This window comes from Somniosus microcephalus, chromosome 1 (assembly GCF_052327205.1).
Source record: "Somniosus microcephalus isolate GS21.2 chromosome 1, FLI_Smic_1.0, whole genome shotgun sequence".
Lineage (NCBI taxonomy): Eukaryota > Metazoa > Chordata > Chondrichthyes > Squaliformes > Somniosidae > Somniosus > Somniosus microcephalus.
In genome coordinates this window covers 192,031,629-192,053,216 of record NC_140987.1, presented here as the reverse complement: position 1 = coordinate 192,053,216, position 21,588 = coordinate 192,031,629, and the positions used below count along the sequence as shown (strand labels likewise).

Sequence of the window (21,588 nt, the reverse complement as noted above, 5' to 3'; positions counted from 1 at the left end):
AAGTACCTCATCCAAGCAGAACTGCACCCCAAGCACAGAATTCCAATATAACAAACCACTTCCCATTCACCTATTGTGTCGGATTCTTGATCCAAGAATAACTGTGAAATACAAAATCCTGATCGAAGCATAAAATGTCCTGTAATTATCTGCTTTTAATGCTCTGCGCATGAAATTTGGCCAATCCACAGCCAAGTTTCATCTAGAGACAGAAGCACATTCTCAAAGTCTAATTACTTTTGTGTAAAACAAAGGATTTTGTTAACTGTTTTCTGTTTTGTTTATAGTGAATTGCCAAATGAATGATTAAATGGGCTGTGGCACAAAGATTAGCAAATTGACTATTTTTATCTGTGGTTTACAGAAATCCTGATCCAAGCATAATCCTGATGCAAGCATCACATTTACAGGCAAACTAGTTATGCATTTATTAGGATCCAACTGCAATTTTTTAAAAAGTCAGTCTGTGTATTATTTCTACAGCAGAGGATGCTCCTGCCCATTTCTACATAAGATGTGCCTTCATTTAATCACGATGGCGACCGTAAAAGAACAAAATAAATCATGATTTAATAAAGGACTGAAATTTTTATTTTAGAAATTAGAAGAGGCCGTTTAAAGGTTAAGGGCTATAGCTAAGATCAGAAAGCAGATTAGTGCTGTGCCCAGTGGCAATAGGTGAGTGCTGATTTTTCTCTCTGAAAACTTTACATGCAGTTGAAGTGCTCTGGGCTGCTAGGGACAGGAACTGTCATTAAATATCAGCGTCCATATAGCAGTGCTCACAAGATGGCAGGCCTCGCTACATTTTGTGCATTTGCATGGATTTTGAAATAAAAAAGGACAATTTTTTTAAGTTGATGCCACTGCAATCTTCAACCATTTAACTGTCAGACTGCAACAACACTGATTTTAACAACTGAACAGTAGCACTCCTGTAAGGGGTGACCAGCTGTCATACATGCTGGCATCTGACTGGTAACATTCTGATTCATACGAACACTCCTCATCCCTGTATTAACTATTCTAGGTACTTAAATGCCTTTCTCAATCAGCTCGGCTGTTCGGCGTAAAATATAGTATCCAGGCTGAAGGTCAACTATCTATGAGCTGTAATGGTGATTGACATGCCAGGCTTGGTTAGTGACAAAGCATGCTGCACTATCAATTAAGGCCGCACAAAACTAGGCCAAAGCCGTGTGATGTGGGTCAGTTCTTGTGAACAGATGCTGGACTAAACACCAACACCCAAGGTCTGGCTTGGCAAAATGCAGCATAACTGTCACTTAGCAGCAGCAAGTGATTTTGTCTATCGCTTACAGGTGCGATACAGGATGTATATGTCAGGGACTCACTGCTTGAAAAATCAAAGCAGTTTTCCAAGTGATTCAGTCTGCACGATCAGTTCACTAATCTGTCCTAGGTTTATCCAATAGTTTGTTGAACCAAACGCAGACCACATGTCACTGCTAATTATGAAAAAAATCTGCATGTCACATCAAGAAAGAAAGAACAGGAAAAATGTAGCTTAAAGCTGGCAAGCATATGATATTTAAAGGAGATTTCAATGTTACATGCAGCAATTACACAAATCTGAGTGCAAAAGAGGTGTCAGAGATCGCAGCAACATTAATTCAGTAAAGTTAACTACTAGGGCTCAGGCAATAAACTTGTAGAGATTTAAGCAACACCAAGATGACAAGTCTGTGAATGTGGTCATGTAATGCTTTGGAGTACCAATATACAGCACGATGTAGTGGCTGCATAACAACTTCAATCCCCAATCCACCGGGCTCCTGATCTCAGCCTCACTTATGTGAAGAATAGAAAATCAGAGGTTGTGTACTTCCCACCCAGGAGTGGGAAAGGGAGGGAATAGGGGAAATCAGAAGAGGCATCTCTGGGCCATTCTCACACACTATCTGGTGGCCAGCACAAGAGTTATATTGGCAGAGATCTAGGGGCAGGTTGCCTACCTCTTGGCTGCAGTTGATGTGTGGCCCAGGAGACCAGAAGAAGAGAAGCAAGAAAATAATTTTAAAAATACACGGAAATTTAATTTCAGAAGCAAAAGAAAAGAATGAGTAACAGGTCAAACCTGTATAAATCTCTGATACATGGAAGTACATTACAAAAAGAATACTAGCCTGAGGAGTTATTTACACATTAAATTAGGATAATGTTCAGTGTCAAAAATAAAAATACGGTATTTATTTGTTGGCTAACTAAGCTGCAAGAAAGAAACATTTAAAATGCTAGGCTTCAAAATTCCATTCGAATGTTATTATGCATGGAGCAGCAAATAAAGATACAAGAGACCTATTAGTTTAGGATCATTAAAGCTTTGGTTGAACTTGCATCATCTATACTGGCCATAAAATTCTGTGCAGCTTCCGGTCGTTGGCAGCAGTCACGCCAATAATCAACTGCACATGATCAATTCATTGGCTTATAGTAATGATATCACAATCATTAATTCTTCATTGTGAGTAATCATCATGCATCAATAACATAGAACACACAAGAGCCGGCATCTGAAGTGAAAGCCATTGCAAATGCAAAACTGAACCCAAAACTGAATGAAACCACATAAAATGAACAATGTATTATTTTACAAAAGATATCCGGGAGTGATTTCAAGGAAATGTATCTAATCTGAGGATTCAGATGACGATTAAAAACTGCTTGTGCTATGCTTTTGTGGCTTTTGATATCATCTAAAATACAGATTAGATTAGTGCTTGCTGCTAATCATTCTAATGCATCCATTATTCTCTATATAAAACACTTCTAATTTTTTCACAGGTTGAGAGAGTTAACAAAAGATTTATCAGGGCTTCATCATAGATTGTTAATGAAGTCCAGGAAATCAGAAAACTATTACCTCAAAACATTTACTCAGGCTATACATTTGAAATTTTTATCAAAAATATGTTGTAGATCTATAGCCATTTTGATTTAAAAGAGACTCCTAATTAATGTAATACTGCAATTACATTTGTGTTGAAATGAAGTTACTGGTTTTTCAAGTGCTTGAGCTCTTTTGTAGCCTTTGAAGTAATTTATTTATTTATTTTCAATAATGGCCCGTAATTTGCGGTCAGCGGTAAAGCAAAGGCGCTCGCCGCTGGCCCCGAAGTAAGCATTCCACAAAGATCACGCGATCTCTGTGGTGAGAAGTTGGCTTTTCCGACGCATTATTGAAATCAACACAAGTTAATGGAGAATCCCTAACACGAGCTGCTGTGATGTCAACAAGCTGTCTAATCAGCCAATCAAAATGCAGAATTTTCACAGCCAGCGAACAAGGAAGTGGGTAAGTTCCTTTAAATATAACTTTTAAAAAATGTTAAAGAGAGCAAAACAAAGATTGGGGCTCTCACATGGGGAAAAGGCAAACCTGAAATAAAGATGAACAAACTTAAAAAAAAAATTAAATTTATTTTTAAAGTTTCTTAAAATTTTATTTTTATTAAAATGGATAAATTTAACACACCGCAAAATTAAAATTCATTTTTCAGGGCCATAACCTTTGTTTAGCAGTCAATATGCTGTTAAAACCCCAGTTACACCTAATCCAAAAGGGTCTAACTTTTAATGGGGTATTTAACAGCGGTATTACCGCAGAAGAGCCGAATTGTTCATCAGTTTCCATGATTTGACAGATTACGCTGATTGCCAGCTCTGTGGCGCGGGGGCGGTGGGGGGCGGTAAACCCAGCCAGTGGCTGGAGCAGTGAATGACAGGCCGCAACTTCAGCATTTCCGCATTAGACTGTGCATGCGCTAAATCCTGAAGTTGCAGTCAGTTTCAAAGGCGAAATGACGGCGAAGGCTGCCAGTTCGCCATCATCAGCACCACAAGTTCTGGGCCATTGTCTATTTTCCCAAAATTTCTAATTTTGTATATTTCTAATGTTGACCATTTGGAGGCATAAGGCAAATATAGAGTCCCACAGAACATTTATTTTTATCATATATTTATTGAATATATTTGCATGTTGTAATCTTGTTAGATTTTTTACACGATGCAAAAATATAAGTGAAGCCCTCGAAAGGTTAAACACTAAAATTTGAAACCCTTAACATCGGTCCAGAAAAAGTTACTGCAACTAGAGTTTAGTACTTTCTAGTAGTGCCCCATACGCTTCTGGAGGTCGCTGTGGTAGACTAACAGAAGTTAGCAGACTGTGAAAATAAATTGTACAAATATTTTTGCTAGACATGATGGAGTGTGATGGCAGCACTATTCAAAAAACACAGTTTACACTTTAATGGTAGTGGTCATTAAAAAGAATGGTCAGCAACATCCCTGAATTATATATTGCTTTAATGTTGCTCACCTAATTATGTCATTATTATGCAAGGTCCCAGTTCAACTAAAAGTTAATTCGACAGATTCTTTAAAAAAATTACCAGTCTGAAAAAGTTAAAATTTATTATAATATAAAATACAGATTATATTTGGAAACACCCTATAGTAGGTGAATTTTCACTTTAAAAGCTAATATTGAGGCATTACATTGTGACAATTTTATCATATCTCTGCGTAAAGAAGGAATTGGGTAAGCAATTTTTGTGAGCTTGACTGTGTGTGGGTTCAGTGGACACAGAAAGAAACATTTGCTTGCTGTACTTTTTCCTCCTGTTTCAAGTCACCCACCCTCAGGGTTACATTTTTTTATGACTTTATTGTTCTACAAACGTCTATACACCGATGGTGCATGTGTTGACCTTCTGTTTATTAGATTGACCTCTTGCTAGCCTGTATTAATGAACAGTACTGAAAAAAGAAAAAGAGGGAGAATCAGCCCAACCGTTTAGGATTTTATGGACACTACTGGTCACTGCCTTCAGTCAACTTCATAAACCTATAATCTTCCAGTTAATAACCTCTGTGCTAACATCTTTTACCCTGCTAGTCTTAGAAGAATGATCATTCTGTAACTTACTTACATATTTCAGACAAGTTATTTATAATTTATATCCAATTTGAAGCTCTGTGTTTTTTTTCTGTAGGGCAATACAATCAATGGTTTCTCCAGCCTTCATAGATCTGCAGTGAGCTGGAGCTGCAAACCATCATACAGACAGTTTCAAGCAGATCAAGTCATGACCGCTGCAGCTGAATTGCAAATGAATAAAATCTCCCAACAGGTCTGGAATGCGTCAGGTGTACTCATGTAAACAGAACAGACTCATTTGCTTTAAAACCAATCACATTTAGAATTTTTTTTGGCTGTATCAGCATTATGCAGCATTTAAAAATAACTGAATAAAAGTTCTTGGTGAAAAAAATATTTTCTTATAGTTGATGTAAGAAAAATATATTATTTATTTTGCTGATGGCTTTGTGGGTATTATGTTAATAACAATTATTATTTAAACTCTAATAGCATATTTTGTGATGAAATCTTCACCCTGATAAAAAGAGAGTTTTACTCAAATCATTGACATGCATTTTTGTATTTAATGATCAGGGAAATACCTCCATAATTCCATCAACAGATGCCAAACAGTCACCTTCTGATCCTTGCTAATGTGCATTTTTATCACCAGAAGAACAAAAGTAATTTCATAAAAATGAACGCTTTGTGATCTTGTGGGTGACAGATTCTAATTATGATTCATCTTCATTTATTTACATACGAGTACAGGTTATAGTAAGGGAGAAACACTCTTAGCCTGGGGCCACATCTCCTCCAACAATAAGCATGTGACTTGAAACATAATCACCAATATTTTGACACTGACCTACCAACTACGTTGCAAAACAACTTTCTAAGATGCTTCAACCATTAAAATATATTGAAAGTAATTTAAATGTGTGAACATGGAAATATGAGTCTAGAAATTACAGTTACTGATGTTAACGGATAAACATTTATTGTATATGTATGATATTTTGTCCGATATTTTAACGGAGGCATTAACTCATTTAAAATAAATGATTAATGTTTGTATTAAAATGGTGGGTAAAGAAATGTCATAGGAATACATTAAGTGTTGTCTACTAACATAATTAACGGTAATTTCTAGACTATTTTATTATTACAGTAGTAGTGCTGCACGTATTTGCCTAAATTTCCAAGAGATCGATAACTTAGTGTGGCTATTTGGATACTCCAAAACAGTAAGTCATATTGATTTGAACACAAGTACTCAGAAATCTTAAGAGCTGTCTAACCTAACCACCATATGACCACTATGTCAGCTTGCTATCAGTTATATATATGATGATGAAGATTGCTCTAAATTCAGATCCATCTAAAGAGAAAGGTCTTCCAGACTTTCATTTCAGAGGCATATGATTAATACAAATGGGTTGTACTACTTGATAAAACGCAATATCATGGGAACAGGGAGGGATATAGAATGCTTTAAAATTAACCTTAACGATACAATAAACATAGCAGTGCAAGATATACCTGGGATAGCTAAAACTCTCACTGACCCCCCACCCCAAAGGCTCAGGTTACACGCAGTGCCTACTATTATATGAAGCCATACAGACTGTTAGGATCTCAGATTTTACGTCCAATCTGTGTTGAGTTAGTGGCGGTGCTGCAATTGTCTCTTTTTTTACCCAAATGGCCATTGAAACTGACAGTATACATGGATTCGAGAGACAACTGAAGGTATTTCTGGTGGAAAAAAGGGCTGAGAATATGGCGAGAAGGCAGATAGATGGGGTTGATCTCTGAAAAAAGGGCAAGTTTGTTGGGTGCAATGGACTCTTACTGATCCTAAAATTTTTATGCTCATATGTAAGGGCAACCAAAACAATGGTGTATGTTAAGGGATACAGTCAGCATGTCGATTTGTGCCACTAGTACTTTCAACATGGGTTCAGGAATTGGGCCTAAGAGAATTCAGTGAGGAATAGACAAAACAAGAAGATAAATTTTTCACGGCCAATTTTCCAAATGTGAACTATGGCAGGGAGCTTCACTTGCTGGCCGTACACACCAGAGCATTGTGGATGCTCCGCCATGCTTTTGCACTGATTAATTTCAATGCTGATTTAATGCCTGTGATATGCACAGCTGACGGGTGAGGCTCCCTACCAGTAACACGCATTTATAAAATTGGCCCTTTGGTGCCAACTTCCATTCCAAATAAATTACATTTCTCTTATGATAAAGAGTGAAGTACAACAATCTTGATTCAATCCTGGATAAGTCAATCATGCTGGGCTGGGAAAGTGGGGGGGAGAGAAGGTGCTGTAAGTTACCGAGAATTTCTATTTCTGTCTTCCACTGCAAACACCATATATAACCTTTTTGATTTCCCGTTGCCTTTATTGCTCCTTTCCATTTTGAACAGAGCTGCTGCTGAGTGTCTGCAATGATAGAAGACTTCTCTGGAGAACTGAAATCAATGTGTGGCAGCATAGGGCAACATTGGCGATAGAGGGAAGACTTTACCAAAAGGAGAAAATATCATTCACTTCCGCAGGCATTTTCTGAGCTTATTGAAGAGCTTACAAAAGATGCTTTGTTTACAACCTATCCACTAAAGAGAATGCATGTGTCTATGAGCTGCAGGAGCTTCCCTTGGTGGCACATTAATTTTGGTTGAGAGGAGTGGACTGAAGACCTGTACTCTGGTCTTTGTTGAAGCTGCTTTATGAAGGTGTGTGAGAGCTGTCTGGGTGATGTCCTGATTTTTTTCCCCTCACTCCTTCTGTATGATCTCTGCTGAAGAATTGTGGGAATAAACTCACATCCTACCCATCTAATGCTCAGTGCACTATGAAAAAAGGTGGGTAAAATTGATGTATTAAGGATAACTTAATTGAAGAATAAGAAATATTAAAGCCCAAATTAAGTAATTTATCTTTATCCAATAGCTAATTGTCCCAAAGTAGTTCTACTTTAGGAGAATGAACATCCTGTTTGTTACAATCTCAAAGCTGAGGCTAGCACAGAGCTAGAAAACTATGGCGTCAAACTTCCTCGGAGCTGCTCACACTCCGCCGCCATAAATGTGCGGCAGACAATTGTTTCCATCGCACTTCCGGCAGCGGTGCAGGAGCAGTTGAAAGGAAACTCACCCCGTATACCTTTTTCTTTTGCAGTTATAAGCAACAAGTAGTACTTGGCAAAAGGTTGATGTTTATTACATGTGATCGCTTTATTGTGCTAACTGATGCCAAGCAGCAGCTATAGCTTGTGTTTAATGGCCCTTTAATTTGCCAGCTGAACTTGAATGACAAAAAGCTGTGGTCCAATGGAAGGTGCCAGTTGTGATTGTTAGCAACAAGATATTTCTTGCAGTTGATAGATATGCTAAAAATACTTGGAGTAAATATATTACTTGCTATTAATTTTCTCCTCTCCCCATCTCTCCTGCAACTGTTGACCCTTTACTGGGGTACGAGTTCCACAGGCAACAATTATTCTCCAGTACCGTACTCATTTGGTTATTATTCACATGGAAGGCTTTACAGTGAGTATTGGCTGGCTATTTAATTACAAGGGACACTGCAGTCAAGCCTGACCTTCTCCTCACCCAACATTCACACATGCACTTCCAGCAGTGGTGGCTTTCTAGTGATCAGGAGCAGGAATCCTGATTGATTTTCCCCTCTCAAATTGAGCACTTAGATCAACTGTGTAGCATCCCTCCCACCACACCAGCTTAGATCAATTAACTCAGCCCAGACAGGAGATCAAACCTAAAACCTTCCTGGTCTGTACACCACAGCTCACTGGATGAACTTGCTGAGCAATTAGGGAAGCCTCAGTAAATCTAATATTTTTTAACAAAAAGTCAAATTGAACTTAAAAATTATTTTGCTTTTGAACTTAATACGTCCGTCAAAGAATTTTTTCTCTTAACTCATGAGATCAGTACAAAGATGGCAACAAGTCAAAAATTGTTGATGGACTCAGAATCTGCAAGTTAACAAATAAAGAAAAATCATAACTATCTCTTTTTTAAGATAATAATTATTTATTTATTGCCTTTAACCTAAGAGATTACATAAAATTGGCCACTAAAGCAGAACTAGAGAGAACAGTGGTTCACTACACCAGCAGCTCAATACTTAATAAAGGTGGAGGAGTTAAATAGTGCTTTATTTCACAGCTGAAGAACAAATGACAATTTCTGTTGGGCCTGCTTTACATAGGAATAAGCAATGGTTAGCTAAAGCATTATATTTCACTTCAAAAAAAATTCCCAAAGTGCTTGCACAGAACCTAGGAATCCCAAACGTGCACGGAGAGAACATGAGTATTAAACAGAACGATGAATCTTTGTGACAAGATCTAGGTCAGTAAAAATTGAACTGTGTAAGCATAACCATTTTAGAAGTAACTAACCTTTTCAAGCTTATGATCTGATGTGTCCCAATTAAAGATTGATTTAATAAATGAAACCACCTGTAGCCATGCTTGAAGCTGGCTTTTGTTAGTCATCTTGTCACTGTTCTGCGTAAACCACTCACATTTTTGGCTAGTAAGGGCCATTTGACCTGTCAAGGGCTGTCAACTCACTATGCTAACATGGCTTAGACTTGTTCAGAACATACAGCAGCTCTCAGTATGAAACTGATCGAAGCTCAATTTACTGGTTGGTCAGTGTGACTCGGCTTCAGTCACTGGATATGACTTTGGTTCGTCATATTAAAGCTGGATTAAGAATCTGAAAAGTAATGCTTTCAAACAGCAAAGTTGACAAACACCAATGTGGATAAATAATTCAAATGGCTTAGCAAATACTGCTGCAAAAGCAGAACTGCTGGATTAATATGTCAAATTTACACAACAGTTGATGAAATGCATGTTTGCAATCTGTCGCAGTTGGATTAACTAAAAATCATCTGCAAATATCAGACTGTCAACACCTGTGATCCTTAAAACAGTTTAAAGCATTTTATTACTATGATGAAAGATTTCTATTAATGTCATTATTTCCCAGACATGTTTCAAACAAAGCCTGGGTGTATAGTTCTAGAGAACTGTTATGTTGTTAAAAACTATGCTCTATCAAGTTCATATTCAGTATATAAAACTTTTTTATTGGCAAGTTCCAGGCAACATCCTGGTGTCACACTGTTTCGCAACATATTATAAGTTCCAACTGTGTCTGTTAGACAATAAAAATTGGTATAACTATCTTGTGTATACAAATTCAGTTATTTGGTAATTATTTGTCTCCATCCTGACCTATGCACTTGATAGGATTCCACTGTATCACATTAATGGGCCGGATTTGCTCTCAACGGTGAACGAACAGTGCCAACTGTTCATTACACTTGCACACAGACTTTTTATGGGATTCTGCACTGGAATTTACTGTAATTAGAGACACCTTTGGGCACAGTGCCCTCTACACGGGGATCTGGGACTTGTGTGAACAGGTCAAGCAACTGTGTATCTCCTTAACCAATCAGAATGAAGAATTGTTAATGAGCAGCGCAGAATCTGGACCGGGAAGTGTGTTATAATATTTAATTTAATGTCAAATCATGTAAAGAAACTGGAATAAAGGGAAAGGAATATGGGATTAAGAGAAAGATAAAAGAGACCGAAAAAGTAAAAAAAAATTATTAAATTTTTTTATTTAAAAAAATCTCCAACAATAATAATTACACAGTTGTAAAAGTTAATTTTCAGTGCCAGAGAGGTTGTTTGGAAGTAATTAAGACTTATCACGGCATTAAAAATGTACTTACACTGGAATGGACAACCCCAAACATTTTCTGGCAAGTTTAGTGGGTACCTATCACGTAAGTACTGCAACTTCACGCCGTTCAATGTATTTCAATGGCGAGTCTCTCAACAAGATACTGTTATAGCGAAGCTTCTGGAGGAATACTGTGCATGTGTGGTCACAGTCCAATTTACACTTTAATAACGGTGAGCGCTGTTAGCCTCACTGTTATTTCTATAGCAAAATACAGCCCAAAATATTCAATTAATGTGTTCTGGCAATTTTCAACTTAATACAAGAAGCAATATTAAAGAAAAGCATATAACAGCAGGCAGCGTGTTGGTACTGTGTCAGAGTAATGGGTTAAGAAAGGATCACATTTCCCTCAGCCTTGTCATTGTGGAGATGAAGAGAACGCCTTCCTTCAAAGAGGGAGGGGAACTCAAAAGGAGAGCATCCCCGCCGCTGAAGGTTGCTGAACGGCATTAGCAGAAGGCCTGCTTGAAAGTCACCCATCTACCCTATTGGAGTAGAATGGTATGTAACATGGAAAAAAAACTGAATAGGGTAGTGAAAAATATATATTTTTAAACTTTGAAAAGAGTGGGATGATTGGGCAGTCCAGTGCTCCCCACTGGGAAGCTGCGCTCAGTGCCTAGGGCATTTTAGGTGACAGGGATACAACCTAGGCTCCCTGTGAAGAGCGTCGGATCTCAGAATCACCCATAGATTTTTATTCTGGAAAAGAATGAAAAAATGCTTCAGATTCCTGTTATACCAGCTACAAAAGTGATGATAAAAGTTTTCAATTTCATGTGATATATATATATGTAACCCAAACACTATATAAAATTAATAATTTTACAACAAAATGACTAGAATATAAGTCACTCAAAAATTGAATTATTTTAGACATTTTGATCACACTGGCTATTTAGGGGGATTGTGAACAATTGCACCCAACCAGTTTGACAGTGGATGTTTTTGGTATGCCATAAAGTGCATAGAGCAGTCTTCTACATTAACCATTACCTGAGTGCCTGCGGGGAGAGGACATTATCTCTGGTCAGAGGGATTCTATCTTACCAGCAAATATCCATAAATTATCACTTTTTTATGATTTCAAACCACACATCATTTTGAATATTTCAATTTACAACAGCAACAGCAACTTGCAGTTGTATAGTAAAACGTCCCAAGGATCTTTGCAGAAGTGTTATCAGAAAAAAATGAATGCCGAGAAGCAGATATTAGGAGTGACCAAAAGCTTGGCCAAAGAGATAGGTTTGAAGGAGGACCTTAAAGAGCTCCTAGATTCACTTCCTCTCCACAACGATCTCCAAGCCTGGACATTGGTCCCTTGATGCTCCAAGCTAACTCCATCTTGGCTACAAGTCAACTGCATCCTACCACAGGACCTCAGATATTGAGCTCTCTTCGTATTATCACCTCCATATCCTCTGTTTATCATCAGAGCATGTCTTACCTAATCTCTGCAATGCTGATGTAACCTGACTTCCCTCTGTCCTTTTGCTTGCGCATTTTGGCAACCATTCTGGGCTTGAGTCCATTACTTTTATCTCCCTTTATTTTCTTTCTCTTGGTCCCTCTTGGGGCTTTTCTTCTATCTCCTCCCCCTCTGGTCACCCAGTCATGCCACCTTTCATTTCTCACCTCTTGGGCACTTTGCCTCCACCTAATCTGTACCCCAAGCCACCACTACTCATCTCCCTTCTTACTCTCCTGCTACCATGCCAGGATTAAATCCGCCTCGGATAAGCTCACAGCTAGCTTCAGTGCCTTGTTTGGCATTCTTTGAAAGGCCTATCGAGGCACTGCTGCCACCTCCCTACGAGCAGCAACCATAACTGCCCCATTGTCCTCTGTTGCTGGTCACTCCCGCTTCTCCTGGCTCCAAATTAAGGTAAGTAATAAAAGATCATTTTTTTCTTCAGGGGTCCCTTCAGTGGTGCCTAAAGGGACTGCTGGTTAAGCTGCTGTGGACCCGGAAAAACTGAGGAAAGCATGCATGGCATGTGCTCTGCTCAGTTATTGCTGAATTTGGCATCAGGGTATAAAACAGGCGATGGGCCCCTGATTAGCATATTCAAAGGGCCTAACGCTTGTTTTAGGCACAGAAATTGGTCACCCTAATTCTTTTTTAAATACATTACAATGGATTGTTTTTCTGTTGAAATATGTACTTTTTCCATCAACATGTGACTTTTGTTAAATGTTACAATTGGGGATTCAGAAGGTAAAACACTACAAACTTTTCAATTAAATATTATAAATCAAAGTACAATTTAAATATTTTAAAAAATTAAATGTGTATATATTTATTTTTTGAAATATCAACATCCAATTGGTAGGAGAGAATTACAATGGCCCAGAAATTCGGGTCCCAACGCGTGAGTACGGACGGAGTACTCACGCGTAGACCCGATGGAAGTGCCGGAATCTTGCATGCACTACGCATGCGCGGGAAACCGGCATTTCCGATCCTCTGAACCAAGGGGTTCAGAAGTCGAATGCGTGCGCGCAGGAGTCTGTGCGTGCGCGTTGAACTTCCTTTTTTTTCCAGGTTTGCCCGTGCGTGAAGGCCTCCACTTTTTACACTTTAAAAAAGCAGACGTAAGGACTTAATTTTAAAAGGTAAGTGGTCTAATAATTAGAATTAGAATTTTTTTCCACAGGTTTATTATTTTTAAAGACTTTACAGTAAGGTAAGTGTATTTTTAGCCCCGATTTTTTATAAAATTATTTTTTTCAAAAATTTAATTTATTGTTTAAAACAGTTATTTAAAGTTATTTATAGTTCATTTAAATAGTGTGATTAAAATTTTTTTTTATTTCAATTTAAGTACTGTTTTGGGCGCCCAGAGTTTTCATGAGTTTGACAGTTCTTTTGCATCCTCCGATTGGTTGCCCAGTGCTCACGTGATCCCAGCCGACGCATCGCACTAAGTACGCCGCTGGGTCACGCAAGCACAGCGTGCCGGGAGCTGAACCGGGCCACAGACAGGAAATCCACGCAGGCCCAGGCTTCAACTGCCGGCGTGCTAGGTAAGTGTAGGTCGGGGGCTTGCACCCGCGGGAAGCCCCCGACACGAATTTCTGGGCCAATGTTTTAACAAGTGAAAGCTAATTGAAGATATGTTTTGCTGGGATTGACTGCCCCATCAGTGTCAATGACATTGTGGTTGAAAATCTGTAGTCCTTCCATTGCACTCCTGCGGCGGAATGTGGAGAAAAGTCTGGGAATTAAGCAGGACTGGTTATATTGGGTCCCAGCTATCCCCGTCAGTTTCCACGGGGTCTTGTTTGAGCCAGAACCTCCACCTATCCCAAACATGGTCCCCTGTGTCAGGTGAGCCATTGCCAGGTAAGAGGACTCTTTAAATTCATGCTAGCAGTATGACTCACTTGTGAAAGAGGCATATAGGACGAAAATGGGCCAGGGAATTGAACCTCCATTAAAGGGATTTTCAAGATGGTAGCCAACTGGATCAAGAATAAAAAGGCAACTCATATGGCACAATCCATTAATTTGTTCTGATCACTATTAAAACTAAATAAAGCCCTGTTTATTTCACTCCTAAAGAAGACTCTTTGAACTTATTTGTGATTCTGTTACCTGCAAATATATGCCTGGAATTGCCAGGGTGGGAGGGGGGGTGGCAGGAATGGAGAATTCTCTTGAATTCCTGCCATTTTTCAGGGGTTTTTGTCAATCTTCTGCCGAAGTTAGATCCTTCGAGGACTCTAGAGGTAATGGTGTGGGGGTGGGCAGAGAAGCCATTGTTGGAGAATCCATGCATAAATTCTACCCCACAAGTCTTGCTTGTTTGAGAAATAAACTAGGTATTCCAATATTTCTTATTATGCATTCTTTATGTGTTGCCTTATTTCTAAGATAAAGGGGGTAATTTTGACTTTATACAATAGAGTAAAACATGGACAGTTTTGTAGTTTTTAACTGAAGATCTTTGCATGGGAAGTTGCGGTGTTAGGTGAAGTGAAATTGATAGAACTAGTCCTGTCATTCAGGATCTCATCTCTCGTGGCCAATGACAGAGCAACATTGAAGTCTGCATTGAAGTTCTCGTGGTCTCTTAACTGAAGGCCACGATATTGTGGTAGGAAGCACCAGTGGGAATATGAAAAGTTGGTAATGAGGGAGAATTCCCTAGAAGCAATTGGTTCTTAAGCCAAGGATAAAAAGTTTCTAAAATAATCCCAATCAGTAACAATATTCCACTTTATTGTTAGGATACTAAATATGCAGTATGGTTTGTTCAGCTTTTCTACAATGATATTGTCTGGGAAAAAAATCTAACAGCAAGTACATAATGATGAGGCCTTCCAGTCTCTGTGATAATCTTTGACAACAATGCTAACACTGTCATTCTGGCCACGAGAGAAACATGCATCTACTAAGCCCTGACCCTCTGAGCCTTTTATCTGTGTGTGTACTCTCCACAGGCCGAACAAATAAAGGCTAACTGATAATTTACACATGAATCAACTTTTTCTGAAGAGTAGGCACCAGAGACAGTCCTTTTCTCTGTAACTGAGAGAATGGCAGCCAGGTCTAAGATTGTCTCGGCAGCAATCATACAAGTAAAACAGCAATACATTAGAAAATAGCAGATCAGCAAAGGGAGGCAGTGCGGTGAGACAGATAAAAATGACAGTATCAAAGGACGAGATGAAAGCAGACATCATGGAGAGTTAGACCTACGTCCAACTATAACAATGAGGTTCTCTTCAACTTTAAAGCAAAGGACAGGTAGAGTTTTACACATTTAAAATGGTACCATTATACTAACAGGTTGCAAAAAAAGATATGCAATAAAAACAAACAGGGACTCATACATTCTGAAAAAGAGAAATAATGAACCTTTAAGGACAAATTTTGTGGCGCCAAATGCTGCCAGTGGGGCCTCACACGCAGCCAGTGCATGTCAGAAAATGTTGGTTGTATTGACCATGATTATCCGATATGCACTGGTTGCATGTGAGGCCCTGCCAGCGGCACAGAATTTTATTTGTAAGAGGTTTAAATACATTTTTTAATTTGACCAGCTTCTGCAGTAAAACTGAATTGCACAAACTAGGTAGGTCTTGTTGCAAAGGATATCTTACATAATATTAACATCACACCAGCAAACCTGCTTTGCTTCTGGCAATAAATTCCATCTATTTAGATGAAAATTATGATTTAAAATGTATTGATAAATACCTTGAATTTACTGATATATTCTCAAAATACTGGCTGGGAATTTCCCCGGAGCTGATCCCACTCCACTACCGTAACTTTGCCATCAAGAAAGTTATACCAAGGTGCGTGATACAGTATAGAAATCATGTTGACAGTACAAATTTCTGGACAGTAATCATTTACAAAAATACTACAAATGTGAGATAAGACTTAAGAAGAAATATATTGCAGTTGGAATGTAAAATATTTGGTGATTTCACTGAATTGGGTTGTATGAGTACTTGGTTGGATTCTAGTACTTAAAACTATTGAATCAGGTAACCACGAAGAATCCTACTCAACCCATTCAATCTCCGGAGGGAAAAGATCTTAATAAATACTCCCTGATCCCCAAAATTGATTCAGCAAAACTGCAGAATATTCATCCATGCCTACACTTCCACTATTCAATGGAATAACAAGGTTACACTGCAGTAGGAGTAAATTGGCACAGCAGGCAGTGGAAACCAGTTTTCTAACCAATCAGCAGGGGGTGACTCATTTGGCTGTAAACAAACAAACAGTATAAAAAGACCAGTCTTAGTGCGCGCAAGCACTGAGTGCGAGTCATCAAAGAGTGCTGTGTGTTTGGGTAAGTGTGAGAGTTCGTTAATTGTTATTTCTCTTTAAATCATTCTTGATAAGATTACTTAAGCAGTTTAAGTAAAGGGGAAAAGTTAAATATTTGGGATTCTGTTGGTTTAAGAAGAGTAAAACAAGGTTACACTGCAGTAGGAGTAAATGGCACAGCAGGCAGTGGAAACCAGTTTTCTAACCAATCAGCAGGGGTGACTCATTTGGCTGTAAACAAACAAACAGTATAAAAAGACCAGTCCTAGTGCGAGCAACTGAGTGCGAGTCATCAAAGAGTGCTGTGAGTTTGGGTAAGTGTGAGTTAGGGTAAGTGGGGTGTTAGGTGCTCTTTTCAAACTTTAACTCTGTGGGTTGTAGTTAATAAGGCCTTTCTGGTGCAGAGTGACTGTTGGTAAACCATTTAACTGGTGTAACTAGAGGGATTGATTTAATTTAAATCCAATTAATTAAAGGGGATACTAGCATCTAAAATCGGGCAGAGGGTGTCCATAACTAACAATAAAAAATTTAATTAATTACATAGAATGGAGCAGGTGATGTGTTACTGTTGCGAGATGTGGGAGCCGGTGAACCCCATTGAGGCTCACGGTGATTACGCCTGTGACAAGTGTCTGCTGCTACAGGAACTCCAGCTCTGTGTTGATGAGCTGGAGTCTGAGCTTCAGACACTGCGACACATCAGGGAGGGGGAGAAGTACCTGGACTCTGTGTATCAGGAGGTGGTCACACCTATGAAGTTAATTAATTCAGATGTAGCCCATGGTCAGGGACAGGATGGTGTGACTACGAGTGAGGCAGGTACGGGGATCCAGGAGGTAGAGCTGGAGGAGCCGCAGCCCTTGCTCTTTTCCAACAGGTTCGAGGTTCTTACTCCCTGTGGGGACAGGAGCAGGGACTGCGGGGAGGATGAGCAACCTGGCCACAGCACCGTGGAACGGGGGGCCATTCAAGAGGGGGGAGTAAATAGAAATGTTGTAGTGCTAGGGGATAGTATTATTAGGGGGATAGATAGAGTTCTCTGCAGCTGAGAGCGAGAGTCCCGAAGGCTGTGTTGCCTACCCAGTGCCAGGGTTAAGGACATCTCCTCTGGGCTGGAAAGAAACTTGCAGTGGGAGGGGGTGGATCTAGTTGTCGTGGTCCATGTTGGTACAAACGACGTAGATAGGACTAGGAAGCCGGTTCTGTTAAAAGAGTATGAACAGCTAGGGGTCAAATTAAAAAACAGAACCTCAAGGGTAATAATCTCTGGATTATTACCTGAGCCACGAGCGAATTTGGCTAGGACAAATAAAATTAGAGAGTTAAATGCGTGGTTCAAAGACTGGTGTGGGAGAAATGGGTTTTGCTTCCTGGGACACTGGCACCAGTACTGGGGCAGGAGGGAGCTGTTCCGTTGGGACGGGCTTCACTTGGCCAGTGCTGGGACTAGAGTCCTGGCGGATCATATAACTAGGGCTGCAGAGAGGGCTTTAAACTAACTAGTGGGGGGGGGAGGTTCCTAGAGAGCAAATAATAAAAATGACAACAGAGAAGGTCATAGACTTAGGTAGCAGTGGGGAAATTAAAAACCAGAGCGTGTCAGGAAGGGGCAGAAGGTATGGAGTAAAAGGTAAAGTAATAAAAAGGGCAAAAGCAGGAACTAAGTGTCACAAAACATATTTGAAAGTTCTCTATCTGAATGCACGTAGCATTCGTAACAAAATAGACGAGTTAATGGCACAAATAACTACATATGGGTATGATCTTGTGGCCATTACAGAAACATGGCTGCAGAGTGACAATGCCTGGGAATTAAACATACCAGGTTATTTAACGATCAGGAAGGACAGGCAGGAAGGAAGGGGAGGTGGGATGGCTATGTTAATAAAGGAAGGAATCACTGTAATACAGAGAAATGATACTGGGTCAAAAGATCAGGATAATGAAACAGTTTGGGTGGAGGTAAGGAATAATAAGGGGAAAAAAACACTAGTGGGTGTAGTCTATAGGCCTCCGAACAGTTGTAACTCTGTTGGACGGAGTATCAATCAGGAAATAGTTGAGGCTTGTAATAAGGGAACATCTATAATTATGGGAGATTTTAACTATCATATTAATTGGACAAATCAAATTGGGCAGGGCTGCCTTGAGAATGAGTTCATTGAGTGTATTAGGGATGGGTTTCTTGAGCAGTATGTAACTGAACCGACCAGGGGGCAAGCAACCTTAGATCTGGTCCTGTGTAACGAGACAGGATTAATTAAAAATGTCCGAGTAAAGGATCCCCTTGGAATGAGTGACCATAATATGGTTGAATTCCATATTCAATTAGAGGGTGAGAAGGTTGGATCTCAAACAAGCGTGCTAAGCTTGAATAAAGGAGACTATGAAGGTATGAGAGCGGAATTGAGTAGAGTGGATTGGGAAAATAGATTAAAGGGTAAGACGATACATGATCAGTGGTGTACATTTAAGGAGTTATTTTACAACTTCCAAAAAAAATATATTCCACTGAGAAGAAAAGGGTGTAAAAGAAAAGACAGCCATCCGTGGCTAAGTAAAGAAATTAAGGATAGTATTCGACTAAAAACAAGGACATATAAGGTAGCCAAATCTAGTGGGAGGATAGAGGATTGGGAAAACTTTAAAAGACAGCAAAAAATAACAAAAAGATTGATTAAGAAAGGGAAGATAGATTATGAAAGTAAATTAGCAAAAAATATAAAAACAGATAGTAAGAGTTTTTATCGTTATATAAAAAGAAAAAGGGTGGCTAAAGTAAATGTTGGTCCCTTAGAGGATGAGACCGGGAAATTAATGGTGGGAAATATGGAGATGGCAAAAACACTGAATGAATATTTTGTATCACTCTTTACAGTAGAGGACACTAAGAATATCCCAACACTGGACAAACAGGGGGCTATGGGGGGGGGGAGGAGCTAAACATGATCAAAATCACTAAGGAAGTGGTACTCGGTAAAATAATGGGACTCAAGGCGGATAAATCACCTGGACCTGATGGCTTACATCCTAGGGTCTTGAGGGAAGTGGCGGTAGGGATTGTGGATGCATTGGGAATAATTTTCCAAAACTCCCTGGACTCAGCAAAGGTCCCGGCAGACTGGAAAACTGCTAATGTAACACCCTTATTTAAAAAGGGCAGTAGACAGAAGGCTGGAAACTATAGACCGGTTAGCCTAACATCTGTGGTAGGTAAAATTTTGGAGTCCATTATTAAGGAGACAGTAACAGGACATTTGGATAATCATAATATAATAGGACAAAGTCAGCATGGTTTTATGAAGGGGAAGTCATGTTTGACAAATTTGCTGGAGTTCTTTGAGGAAGTAACATATAGGGTGGATAAAGGGGAACCAGTGGACGTAGTGTATTTAGACTTCCAAAAGGCATTTGACAAGGTGCCACACAAAAGATTATTGCTTAAGATAAAAAATCACGGGATTGGGGGTAATATTCTGGCATGGATAGAGGATTGGCTATCTAACAGAAGGCAGAGAGTTGGGATAAATGGTTCATTCTCAGACTGGCAATCAGTAACTAGTGGTGTTCTGCAGGGGTCAGTGCTAGGTCCCCAACTCTTTACAATCTATATTAACGATTTGGAGGGGACCGAGTGTAACATATCAAAGTTTGCAGATGATACTAAGATGGGAGGGAAAGTAGTGAGTGAGGAGGACATAAAAAACCTGCAAGGGGACATAGACAGGCGAAGTAAGTGGGCAGAGATTTGGCAGATGGAATACAATACTGGAAAGTGTGAGGTTATGCACTTTGGCAGGAAAAACTGTAGAGCAAGTTATTATCTTAATGGCAAGAAACTGGAAAGTACTGAAGTACAAAGGGATCTGGGGGTCCTGGTGCACGAAACTCAAAAGGTTAGTATGCAGGTGCAGCAAGTGATTAAGAAGGCCAATGGAATGTTGGCTTTCATTGCTAGGGGGATAGAATATAAAAATAGGGAGGTATTGCTTCAGTTGTACAAGGTATTGGTGAGACCGCACCTGGAATACTGCGTACAGTTTTGGTGTCCATACTTAAGAAAGGACATACTTGCTCTCGAGTCAGTACAAAGAAGGTTCACTCGGTTAATCCCGGGGATGAGGGGATGGACATATGAGGAGAGGTTGAGTAGATTGGGACTCTACTCATTGGAGTTCAGAAGAATGAGAGGCGATCTTATTGTGAAGGGGTTGGATCGGGTGGATGCGGGGAGGATGTTCCCGATGATGGGTGAAACTAGAACTAGGGGGCATCGTCTTAGAATAAGGGGCTGCTCTTTCAAAACTGAGATGAGGAGGAACTACTTCACTCAGAGGGTGGTAGGTCCATGGAATATGCTGCCCCAAAAAGCTGTAGAAGCTACATCATTACATAAATTTAAAACAGAAATAGACAGTTTCCTAGAAGTAAAGGGAATTAAGGGTTACGGGGAGCGGGCAGGAATTTGGACATGAGTCTAGGTTCGGATCGGACATGGCCCTGTAGGTAGCAGAGCGGGCCCAGGGGCCGTGTAGCCTGATCCTGCTCCTATTTCGTGTGTCTAATTCTGTTAGATTCAGGAGATGGTTCTGTGATAGTAGATTGGCGGTTAGGATCAGATCAGCCATGATCTTATTGAATGGCGGAGCAGGCTCGAGGGGCCGATTGGCCTACTCCTGCTCCTATTTCTTATGTTCTTATGTTCAATGCTGCCTGATGCCTTCCACAGACAACATAATCCCCTCCTCCCGGACAGAACTGTGGTCTGTGGAGTAGTTGATATTCTCAGTCTACACGTATCTGTATATGTCTTCCAGTCTTATTCACAACCAGATATTTATCCAGTTCCTTTTTGAAGGCGTTGATGGACATAGATAGCTTTAACTACTTTTGCATATCCACTACTTTGTGGGGAAATAAGTTTCTTTTAGTCTGCAGTCTCACCAGAAGGTGGTTCATTTTAAGCCTGTGTCATGCAGTTTCTGTGCATGCAATCTAAGTCAAATAGCCATGTTATATTTGACGACCTGGATCATTTCTTCCCTCAATCTTATTTTCTCTATAATGAAGTTCAGCTCTGTAAGCCTGTCC

At 39.6% G+C, this 21,588-nt stretch overlaps 1 protein-coding gene across 8 annotated transcripts in view; it reads right to left on the bottom strand.

Moving 5' to 3' along the window:
• arb2a (ARB2 cotranscriptional regulator A) overlaps positions 1-21,588 on the bottom strand; it is an 846,111-nt gene that overhangs the window by 14,901 nt on the left and 809,622 nt on the right. The window lies entirely within an intron of this gene.